The following is a 13896-nucleotide window of genomic DNA, read 5'->3' as shown; positions in this document are numbered from 1 at the left end:
CCCAGAGCTTTCGACTCTGCTTTCTCAGCTCTTTGGGTTAAGTCGTAAGGCTTTTTGGAAGGAATTTGTGGGCCCATAACTCTGTGGTTGGGTACCAGTATGAATGAGATAGATTTTCATTCAATGAAGATTTGTTGAGTGCCAACTATGTACTCCGCGTGTAGGTGAGGGTGACTTGACTAGTGCAAAAAGGGACCCAAGGTTCACGACTCTCTTACTGGCAGTGGAATGACCTGTGGAAACCTGCGATCCATTCTCATTAAGTAAATCTCTGGGTAAGTGGCTAAGCACCTTCTTGGATTCATCACTAACTCATCTCAGTTTTCACTTTCTCAGTCAGTTATTTACCAAGTTTTTCTGGTCAGTTCAGCGTAGCGTTTCACTTTTAGTATTCCTTCCTTTCTGGCCATCCCACAGCCAGAGAGAGAGGAGTGGAGGGCGGGGGAATGGATGTGAATGAACGAATATTTAAAGAACAAAAGTGCCTATTTTTTCATTACACTTACTTTAAAAGTCATCTCCTAAGGTGGTAGAATTTATTGAACACCTTCAATGGGAGATGTGCAATAATAAGAAACAACAGATCCTTTCTTTACACTAAATTAACTCCAGGTTATTGTGTGTTGTTTTATGTGTTAGTCCTTTCATGTGTCGATATTGTGACTCCAATTAAATTATATGTTTTTGTTTGTTTCTTTCAACTCCATTTTTCAGCCGAGCAGAAGTCTTGTAAGTGCTTGTGGAAGGGAATCCTGAGTTAATATTTTTCATACCCAGGGGATGATGAATAAGTGATGAAGCAAATGTCATATGTATTGATCTGTATAGTAAAATGCATGTAGTTAATTCTCCTACTGTTTTCAAATTGTACCCCTTTGGGTCAGAAGTTAAGACGGCTATGGCAACTTTGGAGATTTACATTTCATAAAAATTGCTATTTCTTTACTTACACCTAACAGTTCTTATAATTTGTATTTTTTTCCCCTCAAGTGTAAACTGCAGATCAAAAACTGCAGATCTTCAGCTACTAAATACTCCAAATTATATTGTTTTATTTAAGGACTAAAAATCAGCTGGACACAATTCAGTCCTACCCTATACACGTACTGGAATTGTACTGTATGGAGGTGGGGGCAAGAAATCTCTTTTTTTCCATTGTCTTTCCTGCTTGCATCCACTCAGCTGCATCAGCTTATGACCTCCATGACTCAGAGCAGGGTGTCCATAGCCTAAATGCAAAAAGAAGCCTAAGACATTAACATTGTGCTTCCAAAGACATGAGTCCTACTACATGAGTGAGTTTTCAAAGATAATTTTGACTAATCAGAAAGGGCAACCACTATAGAACTTATTGCTGTCACTTGATAAGGTTCATTACCAAAGCTCTGCAATTACATTTTGTTCCATTGGGAGTGGAAGTTATTTATTTTGGAATTTTTATCTGGAGGGAACTTATTTAATCTTAGTAATGCTTGGAAATCCATAAAACTTTTACTTTTTAAACACTTTTTACATTATTATAGAAGAGATGAAAATGACATTCATAACACTATGGTTGGAGCACTGCATTCCTCACTTTATGACCCTTTATTATTCAACTTAAGTTTTTTTGTTGTTTTTATTTATTTAAAAAAATATTTATTTATGGGACTTCCCTGGTGACGCAGTGGTTAAGAATTCGCCTGCCAATGCAGGGGACATGGGTTTGATCTGTGGTCCGGGAAGATACCACATGCCGCGGAGCAACTAAGCCCATGCGTCACAACTAGTGAGCCTGTGCTCTAGAGCCCATGAGCCACAACTACTGAGCCTGCATGCTGCAACTACTGAAGCCCTCATGCCTAGAGCCTGTGCTCCGCAACAAGAGAAGCCACTGCAGTGAGAAGCCTGTGCACCGCAATGAAGAGTAGCTCCTGCTCACCACAACAAGAGATAGACCACGCGTAGCAACGAAGACCCAACACAGCCAAAAATAAATTTTAAAAATTAAAAAAAAATTTATTTATTTGGCTGCGCTGGGTATTAGCTGCAGCACGCAGGATCTTCATTGCCGCGTGCAGGATCTTCTTTGCGGCACCCCGGATCTTTAGTTGTGGCATGCAGGCTCTTAGTTGCAGCATTCACGATCTAGTTCCCTGACCAGGGATCGAACCCAGGCCCCCTGCATTGGGAGCGAGGAGTCTTAACCAGTGGACCACCAGGGAAGTCCCTGGTTTTATTTTTTAATGGAAGAAAAGTATAGAAACTCACTGAGTAAGAAATGCAGGCTATTCAGCTAATATTTGAACTACTATATTGCTTAAGATTTTTTTGGCTTGTATGTTGACTTTAGAGTCTTAAAATATGTATACTTTACTAAAAGTTTATTCTTGGAAAAAGCTTGCCTAAACTTTATGTGTGGATAATTTAGAAGTAATTTCCAACTTGGGGTGTTGAGTTGAGTAAAATAAATTTCCATAGGGCCTCATTTTTTCATGCATGGATTTAATAGAAGAGAGGGTGCACAGGGTTACTCGTCCTTGCCTCCTCTTTGTCAAATTGTGGAGAGCAGTAAAAACTGCAGGTAGTCCCTGACAGGATATAGGCAGTGTATGCAAAGGGAGAATGCAGAGGAGGCTAACTAGAAACCTCTATGACCAAGGGGAAAAAGAAACTTTTCTTGGAAATTCCTCAAAGTCCAGTGGTTAAGACTCCACGCTTCCACCGCAGAGGGTCACGGGTTTGATCCCTGGTCAGGGAACTATGATCCCGCATGCCGAGTGGTGCACGCCACCCCCCAAAAAAAACAAAAAAACAACAACTTGAAGTTTGGGTTTTAAATCTTAAAACGATTTAAAATTCTTAAAGGGATGTAAAATTAGTTTTGAATCTTTAAAAAGATTTTAAATCCCTTAAGAGGATGTAAAATTAATTTTAAATAATTGTTTTTAACTGTAGAGTAAATGTGAGCCAGTTTGTTAGAGAAGGCCTCTAAATACCAGTATAGGTGGCACAAGAAATTTGTTTTTGCCCTGGTGGTGTCCCCCATATGCCCTTGGTTACAAGAGAAGGGAGAAGATAGTGAATCACCACTACATAGAAAAACAGCTCAATTAACATGCCCAGTCTGTCAATAGTATCTTAGTAAAAATAAAGGTAAATAAAGAATGTATAGAAGTGATAACCCAGTATTCTTATTTTGGAAAATACTGTTTTCACTCTTGACTTTTGATTCATACAAATATGAAAGAAATAGAGTTAAAAATCATATTATTCTTTCAAGGATTTCCAGGGTGGTTTGTCGCCACCCTCACATTCCTCCTGTATTGCCCAGAGCTATTATGTCATTAGGAGAGATTATGTAGAGAAATACTTGTAGAGGTTTAAATGCCCTGTTTTAAATATAAGCTTAAGGGTGTTTTTATGCTTTAATCTATTTCTGTTGGAATTTTCAAGAAATCAGATATTGGCATTATGTATTCTTTAGACTGGTTTTTAAATTGTTCCTTAGTTAATCAAACACAGCTTTTTGTCTTTTATCTTTATTCCCACTTCCCATTTTCTTTTGGTTTACTTTACTTTCTGGTTTCTTAAATTGAATACTTACTTGAGATTTTTTTTTAATTATAAAGACTATAAATTTTCCTGTGAATTCTTCTTTTGCTGTGTCTCATTTGTTGTCAAATATTCTTCATTTTGTTAATTTCTAGATCATTTGTGACTTGTTTTTATTTCAATGTTGATTATAAAAAGCTTCCTAGTGTATACACGGTTAACTTTTTATTATATGTTTCTAGTTTATTGGATTATGGGCAATAACATCTTGGAAAAAAAAATTTTTAATGGTCAAGAACATGATCAGTTTGTGGTGTCCCTTGAACCTAAGAGAATAATGTGAAAGGTAGAGTTAGATAACCAAGAGCTTTATTGAGGATCTCATATGTGGCAAGTACTCTTTACAGGAACTATCTCATTTAATCCTCACCACAACCCTATGAGAAAGGAATCTGAAGTACAGAAAGATTGAGTGACTCACACTATATGCCACCATCTCTCTCTCTCTCTCTCTCTCTCTCTCTCTCTATATATATATATATATATATGAATGACTTGTTTTTATTATTCAGATCCTCAAAAATTTTTTATATCTACTTGATATATCAAAGAGGTATGTTGAATCTTCAGGTATAGTTTTGGTTTTATCAAGCTCTCCTAGTATCTCTAGGAATTTTTGCTTTATGTATTTTATTGCTATATTGCTTATATGTAAAGGTTTATGGCTATCATATTTTCAGAGATTATCATTACTGAATGTCCCTTTTAATCTCATTTCATCACTTCTGGTCTGGAATTGTCATAAATATTGACACTTCTGCTTTCTTTTTCTTTTTTTTAAATGTATTTATTTTACTTATTTTATTTGTGGCTGCATTGGGTCTTCATTGCACGTGGGCTTTCTTTAGTTGCTGCGAGCGGGGGCTACTCTTCATTGCAGTGAGCGGGCTTCTCACTGCGGTGGCTTCTCTTGTTGCGGAGCACAGGCGCTATGCGCACAGGCTTCAGCAGTTGTGGCACGTGGGCTTCAGTATTTGTGGCTCGCGGGCTCGAGAGAGCAGGCTCAGCAGTTGTGGTGCACGGGCTTAGCTGCTCCGCGGCATGTGGGATCTTCCCGGACCAGGGCTCGACCCCGTGTCCCCTGTATTGGCAGGCGGATTCTTAACCACTGTGCCACCAGGGAAGGCCCTGCTTTATTTTTCTTTTCTTTCTTTTCTCTTCCTCTTTCCGCCCCCCTCCCAAGTGAGTGTATCTCTGCTTCCTTCTTTATTTTCAGACTTTCTTTGTAACTCTTTTGGTAGAAGACTATTTCAGTTGTTTAAACTTTTCCATTCTGTTTCTCATTTGTCTACAAAGAACTTTCTAAATGGAAAAAAAGATCTTTATGATTTACTAATTCTAATGCCTAGAAAGTGGGGAAATTACAGTTTTGTTCTCTTTACCCTTGAACTTGTACCTAACTGGGTTTTTTTGGGGGGCGGTTGTTTTATGGCTGCACCACCCAACTTTCGGGATCTCAGTTCCTGATTAGGGATTGAACCCGTGCCCCGTGCAGTGGAATCGCAGAGTCCTAACCATTGGACCGCCGGGAACTCCTTAACTTTTTTCTTATTAACTGTTCCTGATTTGCCATACTGAGCTTTTAAGCCTGAATCCAGAACATTTAAAAACTGTTAAATATTGGAAAGCATAATTATTTTTTCAGTAATTGATGTTAATCAACTTTCCCCAGTTTTAGGGGCTGGAGATATTATCTGGGGTCATTTTTGTATAATCTCTTGCCAAATTATTCAGTTGTTTCTTTGAAATTATTTGCTCTTTCCTTCCTTTATTGACTGCCTCACCTTAATCCAGTGCTATCACCAACTCTCATCTGGATTACTGAAATGGCTTCCTAGCTGGTCTTCCTGCCTCTAGTCCCTTTATTTCATCTCCCCCTCTCTATATTCAGATTAATGTCCCTAAATTTTTACCTATAGAAGAATCTGCATTGACTCCCTACTGTAATCTACTGTTAGTCTCTTTTGCTCACTTTTATGTTTCCCTGCTAATCTGGCTGGATCATACTTACCTACTTTTTATACATTTTTGTTCTCTGTCCGAATTCTCAATTTTGTGCTTCATTTAATTGAACATATTAAGCATAGTAATTTTAAGGTCTGTGTCTGATAACTGTTAATGTGTTTCTAATATCTTTTGGATTTTGATAATTTGTGTTTGTCTCCTTGAGTGCCTGGTTTACTTTAACATGTGCCAGAAATTGTATATGAAAAATTATAGAGATAATTTATGGGTTAGGACAACATTATTTTCTTCCAGGGAGAAATTACCTGTGTTTCTGGCAGAGGCTAAGGGCAGACCTTATTCTACACTGTTGAAGCTGAGTGATGTGTAGAATTTTTCATAATAAAAACTTTTTAAAATTAGCTTGAAGTCATACAAATTACAACTACATTTGTTTTCTGAGAGAAGAACTATCCATTGTTTTTGTAAATAAAAAAAAAACCTTAAAGAATACAGCAGTAGCCTGTTTATCTGGGTTGTATATTATGGATTAAAAGGGAAAGGAGTAACAAGGAAATACTTGGAGAAAAAAGAAAAAAGAAAGACCCATTCATAATGTCTGTCATCTCTGTACTCATTATATACCCTAATCTTAAAATTAAGCCATTACCAAATGTAAAATGGCATGGCTGCCTTGGAAAACAGTTTGGCAGTTCCTCAAAAACATTAAATGTTGAATCACCATATGATCCAGCAATTTCATTTGTAGGTGTATACCCAAGAGAATCATATGTTAACACCAGAACTTACCCATGAGTGTTCTCAGGAATATTATTCACAGTAGCCAAAAAGTGGAGACAACTTAGATGTCCATCACTTGATGAGTCAATTAACAAAATGTAGTCTGCCAATTCAGTGGAATATTATTCAGCCATAAAAAGGAATGACGTACTGACACTTGCTAAAATACAGAGTGAACCTTGAAAACATGCTAAGTGAAGGAAGCAGTTCACAAAAAGGTGACATAGGATTTCCTTTATGTGAAACTTCCAGAATAAGCAAGTCCATAGCAGTAAAGCATACTAGTAGTTGCCAGAGACAGGGAGAAGGGGAAGGGGAGTAATGGATAACAGATGTGGGATTTCTTTTCAGTGTGATAAAAATGTGGTGATGGTTGCACATCCTTGTGAATATACAAGCACTGAATTGTACACCTTAAAATGGTAAATTTTATGGTATGTGAATTATAACTCTGTTAAGAAAAACTATATAAAGTGATTCTTTAAAAAATTTTAACCTACTGCCTTAACATTGTAAGTCAACGTGTTTAACAAGTTCATAAATAAGCGTATTTCTTCTTAGCTTGCCCAGTCTCCTATCTCAGATGTGTAGTCTCTCACATTGTCTTGTTCTTTTGAGTTCTTGGTGTTTTATTTCCATGTGCAGTCTGCAGATTTTTAAATTCTGAGTTCATCTAGCTAAAAGTTGGAAGGAAGGGTTATGAATGGCCTGGCAGTAGGCTGTTGATGATCCAAGTCTGTGAAAGCTTCTCTCAAGGCTCCTTCAGGCTTCCTTCTGCCTGTTTCTAGGAGTTTCAGTGGTTTTGGACAAGTTTTTAGGTTAATTTCTTGGCTTTTTGTTTCCTTACCATCTATGTAGGTAGTGTAATTTTGGATCTTATATCTGTGTACCTTACTGATGTATGCTTTTGAAGGTTTGAGAGTAACTTCCCCACCTCACAACCTTGCCATGATAGATGGCAAAGCTCTTCACTGCTTTTCTAGGATTCTTCTGGCCTCTGATCAAGGAGCACTTGGCTCTGGGGTTTTCTGCAGGGGAGGTTTCTACCTGCCCATAAGCTTGAGGCATGATTCCCTCACACCCCACTCTTGTTCTCATGTGTTCATTATAAGAATCTGACCTTGCTCTCCATAAACCTCAGCTCCCTGGCATCAATTTTCCCTTATATCTATGGCTTTAACTTACCTTTTTTTCTGGAACCTGGGATTTTTCAATCTTTCTGGTTTAGCTGTGTATCAAAACCTTTTTATTGTCGTATCCTATTTGCATTTTTATGTACCTGTAGTGGGCAGGGGTGGGGTGTGACTGATAACATTAGTTCAGTCCACATTGTTGTTGGATGTCCTCCGAGTTTTGAAACTCGTATGTGGGGTGTGACTGATAACTTTAGTTCAGTCCACATTGTTGTTGGATGTCCTCCAAGTTTTGAAACTTGTATCTGACATGGCGCAGTGCATTGAACTCCTTGTCTCCTTCACTCTCAAGGCAAGGATATCCTGTGATGGGATCTTGGAAGTATAGCTAGAGCAGTCATTCAGATGTTGGAAAAATTGTATTTGAAATAGGTCTACAAGGAGATAGAAAACTTTTATGCTGGGTGAAAGTTAGTTAAGATCTTTACCCTACTATAGACCATTTGATAAGAATGGATTTTGTTTGTTAGATTTTTTTGGAAAAATTAAGATATACAGAAAAATTGTAAGACTATTAAAGTGAACTTTCATATACTCTTCACCTACATTGCATACATTGTTCTCTCTTGGCCACATTGCTTTACTTCTCTCTGTATGTATCACATACTTTATAATAGAACAACACACGATTTCTTACTTTTTTCTTTTCCCCTGGACTCTTGAGAAAAGTTACTTGTATCTCTTAAGACAAGAACATTGAACAAAGTGTAATTGTATCAAATTCAGGAGATTTAATATTGATGCAATACTGGTTATGTAGTATACAGTCAGTATTCAAATGTTGCCAAATTGTTTCAATACCCTCCTTTATAGCAACTTTAAAAAAAAAAAAAGTCCTCGGTTAAGCATTGTATTTAGTTGTCATACTCCTATTGCCTTTACTCTAAAACAGTTCTTCAGACTTTTTCTCTCATAAGATTGACTTTTTCGAAGAGTACAAGCCCATTATTATGTAAAATGCCCTGTCTTTCAATATAAGCTCATCTGATTGCTTCCTCATGGTTAGATTTGGGTTATACAGTTGTTGTTGGGGGTTTTTTGGCTGCGTTGGGTCATCGTTGCTGCACGTGGGCTTTCTCTAGTTGCGGTGAGCGGAGGCTACTCTGCGTTGCGGTGCGCGGGCTTCTTATTGCGGTGGCTTCTGTTGTTGCGGAGCACGGGCTCTAGATGCGTGGACTTCAGTAGTTGGGGCACACAGGCTCAGTAGTTATGGCTTGCGGGTTCTAGAGCGCAGGCTCAGTAGTTGTGGCGCAGGGGCTTTGTTGCTCCGTGGCATGTGGAATCTTACCGGACCAAGGTTCAAACCCATGTCCCCTGCATTGGCAGGTGGATTCTTAACCACTGCACCACCAGGGAAGCCCCTATACAGTTTTAATGTAAAAGCTACATAAGTGACATGTCCTTCTCCCTACATCACATCAAGAGAATGTAATGTCAGTTTTTCAGTTGGTATGTTTCTTTGATTACTTTGTTAAGATTGTGTTCATCTGACTTCTCTTTGTAATTAATAAGTCAATAAGCAGGAAGACTGTGTGAAAATTTGTTTGCAAAAGGTATATTTACAGTGGTTTTATCATCCACTGGTGATTTGCTTGAACCAGTTATTCCTGTGATGATTGAAAAATTGTGATTTGTTTGTTTGGCTGCGCCACACGGCTTGTGAGATCTTAGTTCCCTGACCAGGGATTGAATCCAGGCCACAGCAGTGAAAGCTCCAAGTCCTAACCACTGGACCGCCAGGGAACTCCCAAAATGGTGATTTTCCTAAATCTTTATTTATTATACATTTACTAAGTGGCAATTTACTGTGAAGAAGCATTCTTTTCCCCCCACTTATTGTACAACTGCCTTTGAAACCAGTGTTGGAGAAAATGTGAAAATTCTTGCTGTAGAATAATGACTACGGCAAGAAAAGATTATCTCTGCTCTTCCACTGTTAGTTGAAGAAGCAAATGTAAAAGTGTCCATTTTAATTTCAGTGTTCCCCAAACTTTTACATATTGCATGACAAACATGAGTTTAAAAACACTTTATGGGTGTAAAGTGTTATTTAAACACTTATCAGTCTTGAAAGTAATGTTGTGCTGAGCATTTGTCAGCAAGTTTATTTTTTAATTGAAGGCAAAATGTCCTGTTATCTCTGTAATAGTTTTGAGGTTACTGTTTTGTAGAGTATGTGTGAATAGAAGTAGGCATCAAACAAGTATGAAAGCAATATTGTTAATATGCCAGGAGCTGTTACTCAAAACAACTGAATTTGCTTAATAACATTCATCCTTAAGATAAATCAAGGAAACTTAAACTCTTCAATATTAGATTAGTTCCATGTATAAATTTGCTTTTCAAAAAAACTAAGGTTGTCTAAGAGAACTAGAAGACAAGCTACAGACTGGGAGAAAATATTTGCAAAAGATAATATCTTCTAAAAATATATATTTATTTATTTATTTGGTCTTAGTTGGGGCATGCGTGATCTTCATTGCAGTGTGCGGGATCTTTAGCTGTGGCATGTGGGATCTAGTTCCCTGACCAGGGATCAAATCCAGACTTCCTGCATTGGGAGTGCCTAGTCTTAGCCACTGGACCACCAGGGAGGTCCCCAAAGGGGTATCTTTTAAGATAATGAGTTGCTATCTCACACCTATTAGAATGGCTAAAATCCAAAAACACTGACAACACCAAATGCTGGAGAGATCATGGAGCATTGGGAATTCTCACTCATTGCTGGTGGGAATGCAAAATGGTTCAGCCACTTTGGAAGACAGTTTGATGGTTTCTTATAAAATAAACATACTCTTACCGTATGATCCAACAGTTGCACTCCTGTAACTCACCCAGAGGAGTTGAAAACTTGTTTTCAGCAGGAGATTGGAGGCTTCTCTGGAGAAATTAAGGGTCTTTGGAGGGAAAAACCTCTATATATTGACACTTTCTTTCCTCTTTTGAGGTTTCTTTCCATAGAAAAAAGGGTGAGGCTGCGCCCAGCTTGTTTCTGATGACCCTCTTTGAGCCCTACCAGTTTACCAGCCTCACTCATATACCCTGAGTTTCTGGCTTTTTGGTGCCTAATGCTCAGATGTGAATGGGACAGCCAAGGATCACCAGTCACTTGATGAAAGCGTCCATTGTAGCTGCCAGGATTTTTCAAGCTTAGTGAGGAAGGAGGCTCAAGAGGTGGGAGAGGGAGTGTCTCATAAAGGCTTTGATAACCAAAGTTCACCATGTTTTTGATTCACTGTTCCTAAAAAGTTAATGTCCAGTCCTTTTTATTTTTCTTATTTATTTTAGTGTTTTTTTTTACTTTTTTAAATTGAGGTATAATTTACAATATTATATTAGTTTCAGGTATGATTCAAATTTTTTATAGATTATACTTCATTTATATTTATCCTAAAATATTGGCTACTGGGCTTCCCTGGCGGTCCAGTGGTTAAGACTCCATGCTCCATTAAGAATATCAAAATAAATAAATAAATAAATAAAAATAAAGTTGCTGGGGAGGGGGAAGGGTAAGCTGGGATGAAGTGAGAAAGTGGCATAGACATATATACACTACCAAATGTAAAACAGTTAGCTAGTGAGAAGCAGCTGCATAGCACAGGGAGATCAGCTCGGTGCTTTGTGTCCAACTAGAGGGGTGGGATAGGGAGGGTGGGAGGCAGGCGCAAGAGGGAGGGGATATGGGGATATATGTATGTATATAGCTTATTCACTTTGTTATACAGCAGAAACTAACACAACACTGTAAAGCAATTATACTCCAATAAAGATGTTAAAAAAAAAAAAAAGACTCCATGCTCCCAATGCAGGGGGCATGGGTTCAGTCCCTGGTTGGGGAACAAATATCCCACGTGCCGCATGGCACAGCCAAAAAAATAAATTAAATAAATGTAAAATATTGGCTACATATCCTTGTAGGTGATTGATTGGTTGATTGATTGTTAGTCAACAACCTTTAGTAGCTTATTTATTTTATATATTTATTTTATAGTAGTTTATATCTTTTAATCCCCTGCCTCTATCTTGCCCTTCCCCCCTTCCCTCTCCCCACTGGTAACCACTAATTTTTTCTCTCTATCTATGAGTCTGTTTCTGTTTTGTTATATTCATTCATTTGTTGTTTGTTTTAGATTCCACATATAAGTGATAATATACAGTATTTGACTTTCTCTGATTTATTTCACCAAGTGTAATACCCTCCAGGTCCATCGTGTTGTTGCAAATGGCAAATTTTCATTCTCTTTTGTGCCTGAGTAGTATTCCAGTGTGTGTGTGTGTGTGTGTGTGTGTGTGTATACACACACACACACACACACACACACACACACACACCATACTAGTGGTAGAGGGAGGATTCCATAATGGTGATTGCACCAGTGTCCATGTGGTAGAACAAGCTCCCCAAAATGGCTGCCACAAGTATCTATGTCCCCAGCGTGAACTCCAGTTGCCTTCTGCCTCTCCAGGAGACTCTTCAAGATCAGCAGGTAGTTCTGACCCAGGCTCCTTTGAAATTACTACTTCTGCCTTAAAGGTCCCGGCACATGTGAGAGTTTGTGTGCCCTTTAAGAGACTCCATTCTATTTCCCACAGCCCTCTGGTGCTCCCAGATGTAAGCCCCACAGGCCTTCAAAGCCAAACATTCTGGGGGCTTGTCTTCCTGGCATAGGATCCCCAGGCTGGTTAGTCCAATGTGGGACTCAGACCCCTTGCTCCTTGGGGAGAATCTCTGCAATGGTAATTATTCTTATGTTTGCGGGTTCCTCAACCAGGGGCATGGGTCGTGGCTGTACTGGAACTCCCCACTCTTACCCATCTTGTTGTGGTTCCTTCTTTGTATCTTTAGTTGTAGAAGATCTTTTCTGGTAGGTTAGGGTTAGTTAGGGTCAGGGTCTTTTTCCTCAATAGTTGTTCTGTACATAATTGTAAGTTTTGTGAGAGGAGGTGAGATCAGGGTCTTCCTACTCCACCATCTGGGGACCTCCCAATGTCCAGCCTTCTAACGTTAGGAAGGAAGGGCAGTTCTGGTCTGAGTGGGGTCATGGTGTGGGTGTAGGGCTTAGAGTGGGTCTAACTGCTTCTTCCGTGGACTTTGAAATAATCCTCCTGTTTTCAGCCCCATCTGCCACCCTACTTTAGTAGCTACTTGGTGACTAATTCCTTAGACTTTCTTAGGTTCTTTGGTTCAGAAGAGCTTTCTTTGTTTAGGGTTTCTCCCGCTCCTGGCTTGAATATCAGCTGTGCTCTGCTTAGTCAGTTATCTATTCCTTCTACTTTCTACCTTCCGGAACTTCGATGTTGTTATCTTTTGTCTGTGTGTATGCTTTTTAAGTCCCCCACCCTTTTTTTAGGAGTGAGCAGAAATAAACGTTGAACCTTTATCCGTAACCAGTCTGTTCACTTTTTTCCCCCAATATTTTGTTGACATCTTTCATTGTTATTTCTTCTTCTGGGTTTATTTATAGCTTTTATATTTCTGTGCTTTTAATTGAGGATTGGGAAATTAGTTGAGATAAATGGGTTTTGTCTGCCTAAGTAGAACTCGTATTTTTAAAATTTAAAATTAGCATTTCAGTATGAAAGTAAGTAAAAGATCTAAAAAACCTGTCTATCCAGATAACTGTACTTTTCCCTTACCTGATTGTATCATTTGCACTTGAGCAGTGTTGTAAAATCTTCTGTCTAGTATTTGGGAGTTGGTGATTATCTACATCCATTACATAATAATGGGAAACTTTATTTATTTAGTAATGGCATCTTTTTTTCTTTTTGTGTGTGTGTTAAAATACAAGCAACAGAATTTACCATCTTAACCATTTTTGAGTGTGCAGTTCAGCAGCATTAAATACATTCACATTGCTGTGCAGCCTTCACTATCATCCGTCCCCATAACTTTTCACCTTGTAAAACTGAAACTCTACCTATTAAACAGCAACTCCCCATTCTCTCTTCCCCCCAGCTCCTGGCAACCACCGTTATACTTTCTGTCTCTACGATTTTGACTACTCTAAGTACCTCATATAAGTGGAATCATACAGTATTTGTCTTTTTGTGACTAGTTCTTTTCACTTTAGCATAATGTCCTCAAAGTTCATCCATGTTGTAGCCTGTGTCAGAATTTCCTTCCTTTTTAAGGTGGAGTAATATTTCATTGCATGTATATACCACATTTTGCTTATCCATTCTATTTTCAGATAACTGTTTAAAAACATTTTAGTATGGCACAAGTCTGCACATGTTCTAAACACTGTGGGAACCTGACAGAATTATTTGTTGTTATGAACTTCTGTTAATGAAAATGATGTGTAGAGAATGTTGCTAAATTGAAATTGCTAGTCAAGGTCCAGTAAATAATTTTTGTTAT

The 13896-nt window shown here is 38.3% G+C and overlaps 1 protein-coding gene across 7 annotated transcripts in view; it reads left to right on the top strand.

Annotated features, from left to right (window-relative positions):
- Positions 1-13896, top strand: part of ATG13 (autophagy related 13) — a 49797-nt gene that overhangs the window by 752 nt on the left and 35149 nt on the right. For 4 of the 7 annotated variants that reach the window (XM_060105096.1, XM_060105098.1, XM_060105101.1 and 1 more), the window contains one exon: positions 165-275. The exons of the other annotated variants lie outside the window; for them this stretch is intronic. The gene's annotated coding sequence lies outside the window, so the exon portion shown is untranslated. The remainder of the gene's footprint in view (positions 1-164; positions 276-13896) is intronic. 7 annotated transcript variants of the gene reach the window in all.

The sequence above is a fragment of the Mesoplodon densirostris genome, chromosome 7 (genome assembly GCF_025265405.1).
Source record: "Mesoplodon densirostris isolate mMesDen1 chromosome 7, mMesDen1 primary haplotype, whole genome shotgun sequence".
Classification (NCBI taxonomy): Eukaryota; Metazoa; Chordata; class Mammalia; order Artiodactyla; family Ziphiidae; genus Mesoplodon; species Mesoplodon densirostris.
This window is presented reverse-complemented; position numbering and strand designations above follow the sequence as displayed.